The sequence below is a fragment of the Ascaphus truei genome, chromosome 6, assembly GCF_040206685.1.
Source record: "Ascaphus truei isolate aAscTru1 chromosome 6, aAscTru1.hap1, whole genome shotgun sequence".
In the NCBI taxonomy this organism is placed as follows: domain Eukaryota; kingdom Metazoa; phylum Chordata; class Amphibia; order Anura; family Ascaphidae; genus Ascaphus; species Ascaphus truei.
The window spans coordinates 76,858,753-76,867,659 of NC_134488.1; positions in this window are offsets into that span (position 1 = coordinate 76,858,753).

Below are 8,907 nucleotides of genomic sequence, written 5' to 3' on the forward strand. Positions count from 1 at the left end.
TTTTGTCCAAGGATCAGCACTTTCACACAGCCTTCCAGGTAGAGGAGACAGTCTTCTGACACAGAGGTGAAAAGCTTGGCCTGTTTATTTTGCTATACAAATGCTACAGCAGATAACAGGAGTAAATCAAACAAACAAAACAAAAGTCTTTTTCTCAGCATAACACAGCTTTCAGCACACCCTCCTCTTGAGAGTCATGCAGCTCTGTCTTGCTCTGTTTAGAGCAACCTTTTAATAATCTCCCTGCTCAATCAGCTGCTCCAGTCCTGTGAAAGCTGGGAGAGCTAGAAGTCCCGGACTGGATTCCCCTTGGTAAATTTCCAAACCGTGGAGTGGAGCAGAAACACTGCACTAATTTAGGGCTGTAATATCCTCTTTTCACTACTGTTCCCTCATATCTGTCACATATCCTCCCCTCCAGCTCAGACCTAGTGGGGTGAGCGACCGTGCACACCAGTGAATGCATTCTTGACAAGCCATCTGCATTCCCCTGTCTACTGCCTGCCCTGTGTTCCACTGAGAATTTGTAGGGTGGCAGACTGAGAAACCAGCATGTCACTCTGCTATTTTTCTCCCTATTCTGACTCATCCAGGTTAGGGCTGCGTGGTCTGTCACCAGCCTGAATTTTCTGCCTAACGGGTAGTACTTAAGACTGTCTACTGCCCACTTTATTGCAAGACACTCTTTTTCAACTATGGAGTAGTTTCTTTCATGTGGGTTAAGTTTTCTGCTTAGGTACAAGATAGGATGATCTTCATTCTGGTTCTCTTGTGAGAGGACCGCACCAAGCCCTACGTCCGACGCATCGGGTTGCAAAATAAATTCCCTAGCAAAATCGGGGGTTACTAACACTGGTTGGGCACATATGGCTTCTTTCAACGACCTGAATGCTTGTTCTAGTTCTGGTGACCATTTTACCATTACTGGAGCTCTTGCCTTTGTCAGATCAGTTAAGGGACATGCAAGGGTAGCAAAGTTATAGATAAACCTCCGATAATATCCAACTAGGCCAAGGAAAGTTCTCACTTGTTTCTTGGTTACTGGCCGGGGCCAATTCCTTATGGCTTCCACTTTAGCCATTTGAGGTTTCACGAACCCTCTACCAATAGAATATCCTAAATATTTGGCTTCCTCTAAGCCAATTGTACACTTCCTTGGGTTAGCCGTTAACCCCGCAGAGTAAATCGAGTTTAATACTGCTTGTACTTTTGGAAGGTGGGATTCCCAATATTCCGTATGTATCACTACATCGTCTAAATATGCAGCTGCATATAATGTATGTGGCCTTAATATTCTGTCCATCATCCTTTGAAAGGTGGCAGGAGCCCCATGCAGACCAAACGGCAACACCTTGTATTGGAAAAGACCATCAGGAGTGTAGAAAACACAGTCTTTTCCTTTGCCTGCTCTGTGAGTGGAACCTGCCAGTAACCCTTGGTCAAATCTAGTGTGGTGAAGTAACGGGCTTTCCCAAGTCTCTCCACTAGCTCATCAGCCCTTGGCATGGGGTAGGAATCAAATGTTGAGATGTCATTCAGCTTGCGATAATCGTTACAAAACCTTACAGTCCCATCAGGCTTTGGTACAAGCACAATAGGGCTGCTCCAGTCACTTCGTGATCCTCAATCACCCCAAGCTCTAGCATTTTCTTAACCTCTACTCTAATGGCCTCTCTACGAGCTGCAGGTATTCTATGTCTTAAGATTGACCCTTTTACCTGGTTCGGTTATAATGTCATGCCTAATAACCCTGTGTGGCATTACCCTCAGCCAGCCTGCTGTTGGTTTCTTGCTGTGTGGCATAACCCTCAGCCAGTCTGCTGTTGGTTTCTTGCTGTGTGGCATAACCCTCAGCCAGCCTGTTGTTGATTTCATGTTGTGTAGATGTGGATTGGACCAGGGCTGTGACTATTTCCTCTATTCCCTTTTGCATCTTACAGGCTTGTCAGTGTGATGCCCGCATTCTCCACCATATGTGACAAAGTACATTCTTGCTCTGTACCTTTTGTCCAAGGATCAGCACTTTCACACAGCCTTCCAGGTAGCGGAGACAGTCTTCTGACACAGAGGTGAAAAGCTTGGCCTGTTTATTTTGCCATACAAATGCTACAGCAGATAGCAGGAGTAAGTCAAACAAACAAAACAAAAGTATTTTTCTCAGCATAACACAGCTTTCAGCACACCCTCCTCTTGAGAGTCAAACAGCTCTGTCTTGCTCTGTTTAGAGCAACCTTTTAATCATCTCCCTGCTCAATTAGCTGCTCCAGTGCTGTGAAAGCTGGGAAAGCTAGAAGTCCCGGTCTGGATTCCCCTTGGTAAATCTCCAAACCGTGGAGTGGAGCAGAAACCCTGCACTAATTTAGGGCTGTAATATCCTCTTTTCACTACTGTTCCCTCATATCTGTCACAATACATTGTTTGATATTACACCAATGTCATAAATGTATTCTTGCTGCTTCACACACTGTGTGCAAAGCTCTCTTCTCCACAGTGCTCCAGCAAATTTTCTTATTTCATCTTCCCAGTTTACTTCTGTTTGTCGTTTTGGTCTTTTGATATCCTTGGAATCCAGTTGAGTTCCATCCCTGTCCAACGATGGTCATTTCTTCTTGCGATATATACGGCCACTGCCATTTTAATTTCTTCACCCTTGTCATGAGGTCACAGACTTTTTGTTTCCTTACAAACCCATTCATTATTATTCCTGTCTCTTTGGATAATGCCCAGCATACAGTACATCTCTCTCTAATTCTTTTTCAGTTATCTGAAGCTTCTGAATGGTCCTTGTATATAAATATCTATATGCCTGTCACAGGATTATTGTTAAGTGAAGTGATCCAAAAAGGGAGAAGTTTAAGATCCCCTGTCTATTGTGAAGTATTAATACAAGGCTGAAGAAGTTAAAAAGAAAAATAGAATAACATATCTTTTATAAAATTGCAATCCGCATAGAGTATTTAAGAAGATTAGATTGCAATGTAAACAAATGAGAGTTAAAATACATGTTTAGTGTAAGCTCTTTGGTGCAGGGTCTGCTTTAGGCTGCGGTCAGGCTGAAGAGGTGCGCGCTGACGCTCAAGAGGTGTGACGGCACGCGCTGACTGAGCAGGATTTTTTAGTGTCCTCAGCTCCATCTGATTGGTTGTTGTGACTGCTGTGCTCTCATTGGCTCTTACCTAGTCACGTGACCTGCAATAGCGCAAAAAAAAAATTTGACTGTCTCCCCAAGCACAGCTTCGGTCCAAGCACACGTGCACGCGAGCCCACACGCAACAGCACCTTGGACGCATCCATCTGGTAGAAGGTAAATGCGCCAAGCGTACATGCCCGCGTCACTACACCCTGGCCGCGGCCATAGCCTTATGTTGTCATTTACCTGTTGCACTTATTCCCATTGTTTGGATTTACCTCTTTTTGTAATGTTGTAAAGTGCTGCGTACATAGTTAGCGCTACATAAATAAAATTATACATACATTCTGGTCTCCTAATAATGCAGTAGCGAATATAAATGACAAAAGTCAACAAATCAATGTCCCATTGCAGAAATAGGTACTTAGTCAAAGTTTTTATATTTTTATTGTTCAGTCTTTATTATAACAAGTGTAACTTTTCTTCTTGGAGAGGAGGAGCGCAAAATAGCTCAGTAATATATGTGGATATAAAAGATAAAGGCAAATATAGTGAAGACTGTAAATAATATAGATGGTCAATCATATAGCCTTAGGTAGTTGCACTCACAAAACTTCTGGTTTAAATAAGCATGTCAGAGATCCTTCTCTCTCTGACTGGAGCCCTTTTGATGGATGTGTGTAGTGATTCTCAGGATATCCCTCAATAGGTTAATGGTATGTGGCATGGAAAAGAAAAAAGCCACAATAGTGCATACTATTTGACCAAAATGTATTAAATACAGAATAAAAGAGCAGTTAAACTCACATTCCCGAAGAAAATAACAGGTATTGGAGAGAACCGCTGGATAAGGTAGGACCCCGTCTTTATACAGCATCTTGGCACTTCACTCGCGTCTCACGATCTCACGGTCTGAGTTCCGCATTCGTCACTTCCGGAATTGCGTCACAAGTGAGGGCGGAAGTGCGGTCTGTCTCTGAAATCGGCTCCGATTTGCTAGTCCTTCAATCCCCAGGTCCTCCAACAATGCTAACGCTAACTCTACGCATTTCGCAGATGCTTCGTCAGGAGTTATGATTAGAGGGTCTACTAGATGACTGTATATAGGCCCATCAATTAAGTAATCAACATGAGAATGCAAATTTTAACCCCCTCAGCGCTCAGACATAGCGCGAGGTAAAAAAACCAAACAGTATTATCAATACAAAAAATCTAATTAGCTATAATACTTTAATAATGCAAAATCTAAATATATAAATAATAAAAAATGTAGAAAAAATGGAACAGGACAAAACTAGAGGAAGAGAAGAAACGATATGTTACCATACTGTATTAAAATATTTAAAAAACATAACATATATGTATAATAAATAAATAAAAGCATAAATGCACAAGGCACACTAAATATAAAAAGAAAACAAAAACCGAATAGGCTAATATATGATAAAACTTAATTTAAAAAGGCATTGATGTCTATATCCACATTTAACCCATGGGGGGCAAGGGTCTGCATTTTATGGATCCAATATGTTTCTCTCTTGGCCAGACTATTTAATCTGTCGCCCCCCCTCCAATGAATGCTAACATGCTCAATGCCCATGTATTTCAAACATTTAGGATCTGAATTGTGAAATAATTGGTAGTTTTTGGATACATTGTGGATCATTAGACATTTGTTAATATTACCCACATGTTCCAAAATACGGGTGCGTAATGGTCTAGAAGTACGCCCTATATACTGCAACCCGCAAGTGCACTGTAATAAATAAATCACAAACTCAGTTGTACAATTTATATTACTATCAATTTTGAATAACTCTCCTGTTTTCTTGGATTTAAATTGGAATTTTTCAGTTTGTTTGAAATGGCATGCTTTGCATGAATAGCATCCAAAGAAGCATTTCTGCTTCTCTAACCAAGTATGCGGTTTCCCATTTATATTTGATTTGAAAGTGGTAGGGGCCAGTTTGTTTTTCAGATTTGGGGCATTTTTGAAGATGACACTGGGAACATCAGGAATATGATCTTTTAAAATGGAATCATTTTTTAATATATGCCAATGTTTTTTAATGGCATTTTTAATTTCACAAGCATTCTTGTTGTAAGGTGTGAGGAAAGACATATTAAATGTTTTATTAGTCACGTTATTCTTTACTTTATCTATCAAGAGATCTTTTCTTTGGATAGAGTCAACTCTCTCTATAGCTTTGTTCAGAGTATGTGGATTGTAGTTACGGTCTTTAAATCTATTAATAAGAATCTTAGATTGTTGTTGATATGTGTGTTCATCTCTACAGTTTCTTTTTAGTCTCCTTAGTTGGCCATATGGGATATTTTTGATCCATTGTGTGTTGTGGCAGCTTTCTTCTAGTATAAAGTTGTTGCTGTCCACCTTTTTGAAGAAGGTTTTTGTTTTAAGATCCCCATTTTCCGCAAAAATCACCAAATCTAAGAATTCTATTTCATATTTGCTCCATACATGGGTAAATTTGATGTTACGATCATTATTATCTAGGAAAACAAAGAATTGACTCAATTCTTCTTTGCTTCCTTTCCAGATGAACACTACATCGTCAATAAATCTATGCCAGGAGACTAGGTTTGCACCGAGAGCAAGAGAGAAACATATTGGATCCATAAGATGCAGACCCTTGCCCCCCATGGGTTAAATGTGGATATAGACATCAATGCCTTTTTAAATTAAGTTTTATCATATATTAGCCTATTCTGTTTTTGTTTTCTTTTTATATTTTGTGTCCCTTGTGCATTTATGCTTTTATTTATTTATTATACATATATGTTATGTTTTTTAAATATTTTAATACAGTATGGTAACATATCGTTTCTTCTCTTCCTCTAGTTTTGTCCTGTTCCATTTTTTCTACATTTTTTATTATTTATATATTTAGATTTTGCATTATTAAAGTATTATAGCTAATTAGACTTTTTGTATTGATAATACTGTTTTTTTTTTTACCTTGTGCTACTGTATGTCTGAGCGCTGAGGGGGTTAAAATTTGCATTCTCATGTTGATTACTTAATTGATGGGCCTATATACAGTCATCTAGTAGACCCTCTAATCATAACTCCTGACGAAGCATCTGCGAAATGCGTAGAGTTAGCGTTAGCATTGTTGGAGGACCTGGGGATTGAAGGACTGGCAAATCGGAGCCGATTTCAGAGACAGACCGCATTTCCGCCCTCACTTGTGACGCAATTCCGGAAGTGACGAATGCGGAACTCAGACCGTGAGATCGTGAGACGCGAGATAAGTGCCAAGAAGCTGTACAGTATACCGACGGGGTCCTACCTTATCCAGTGGTTCTCTCCAATGCCTGTTATTTTCTTTGGAAATGTGAGTTTAACTGCTCTTTTATTCTGTATTTAATACATTTTGGTCAAATAGTATGTACTACTGTGGCTTTTTTCTTTTCCATGCCAATTACCATTAACCTATTGAGGGATATCCTGAGAATCACTACACACATCCATCAAAAGGGCTCCAGTCAGAGAGAGAAGGATCTCTGACATGCTTATTTAAACCAGAAGTTTTGTGAGTGCAACTACCTAGGGCTATATGATTGACCATCAATAGTATTTACACTCTGCACTATATCTGCCTTTATCTTTTTTAGCCACATATATTACGGAGCTATTTTGCGCTCCTCCTCTCCAAGAAGAAAAGTTACCTATCATCTGGGGACTTGGAACAGTCCCCTCTGAGGAAGTTGAGCTGCATATCACCATTTGTATATTTTGTATTTACTTATTACCACTGGTTGGTGAAGGGTATTAATTGTTTATAGGTGACTCACACTTGTGCTTTATTAGATTTCCTTTAAACACAGTTTTGAATTTCACTTTTTGGAAGCGCCAGGTCCATTTCCCTTCCCCTTTTCCCTGCACAAACGTTATAACGTGTAGCTGGTTGATAAAGAGCTAATTAAAAACACACTACTGATTGTCACAGATGATATTTAAATCAAAATTCAAACTATTGCATTCTAAGAACTCAACCTGACATCTCTCCTGCCAAACACACATATTCCTTAATTATTATTGTTGTCTAAAACTTTATTAATTCAGACAGTCAAAACGTGCAAATGCTGCCATTGAAATGTCATTTTAATCCGAAGTAATAATTGACACACAATAAGTACAAAGATACCATCAAAATATGACATATTGGTTATCTGAAAACAACATACATCGAAATTGAAATGTTTTTTTTTTCTACAGATAGCCTGAGCCAACACTCTTATACATCAGAATATATATTTTTTCATAAATGACAACTTTTTAAATTGTGTCTGTGTATATATATATTTCTAAAACAAATCACTTTCAAGCAGCTATTTGACATGTGAAAATTACGATTCTTGAATTATATTATTTGAGTAAAAAAATAATCAGATTCATCTAGATTATTCATGGCCACCATTGAATGCTATATGTTCTCGATTTTTCGCGTACATTTATTTTATGTTGGTGATTTCTCACTTGGAATACATTGATTGGGATTTCCCACAGGATTCATATGCTGGATTTTTTCTAATGATAAGTAACGATATCCAACAGTTTTAGAATAAAACTATGCCAACACACAGCTGATTAAGCAGCTGTCAAATAAACAATTAACAACTACATAATGCTCTTATTTACATACATCCAAATGCTAACCTTAGACGAAGTGCATGATTTTTATAAGTAATCACAGCTCAGAAATCTGAAAGTGTTCATTGATTAATGTAAAAGTTTTCGACAAACTATCAGTGCTAATATACTTGCAAGGGCCAAAGGCACCTCCTCACTAAGACCTAGATCCACACAGGTCCGTTATTGACTTAACAAGCTTCTAACCTAAGTTAACAACCCCTTAAGTGCTCACAAAGCTCACTAATGCAGTGTTTAGTGCTGTTTTTTGTCCAGAAAGAGCATTGCATTAACTATAATAGCCATTAGTGATGATATGCAAAAGAGGTGTTCCTCTAACAACACCTTTCCACAGAGGTCTGTTATACTGTAGTTAACAAATATCACAGGTATCTCAGATGTGTTCCTTTGTGCACAGGTATCTCTCTGTGTAAATGTGGGTTTGGGAAGGTATATTTGGAACGCTATTAAAATGGACACGTTATATGAAACTAACGTGAGGCAGTACCAAGTTAAGATGATGTTAAGCCTATGCTATATATGATATATAATGGCTGTCGTTTCTGCATATAATTAGCTTTGTGGATATGCGTCAACCTCAGGGAAAATAATGTCCGTTAATGATTTTTATAATGTCACATTATTAGTATTGAGTTAACAGTGCTCTATGGATCTGTGCCTAACTGTTCTTGAAATTGGCCATGTGAAAAATGCAAGCATCTAGAGCAGGACTCTTCAACTGGTGGCCCGCAGGCCAAATGCAGCCCGGAAAGGAACAAGATGTTGCCTTTGGACTCTCTGTTCCTGGTACAGGCATACCCCGCATTAGCGTACGCAATGGGACCGAAGCATGTATGTAAAGTGAAAATGTACTTAAAGTGAAGCACTACCTTTTTCCCACTTATCAATGCATGTACTGTACTGCAATCGTCATATACGTGCATAACTGATGTAAATAACGCATTTGTAACAGGCTCTATAGTCTCCCTGCTTGTGCACAGCTTCGGTACAGGTAGGGAGCCGGTATTGCTGTTTAGGACGTGACGACAGGCGCATTCGTGAGATGCAGTTTGCCTATTGGGCGATATGTACTTACTCGCGAGTGTACTTAAAGTGAGTGTCC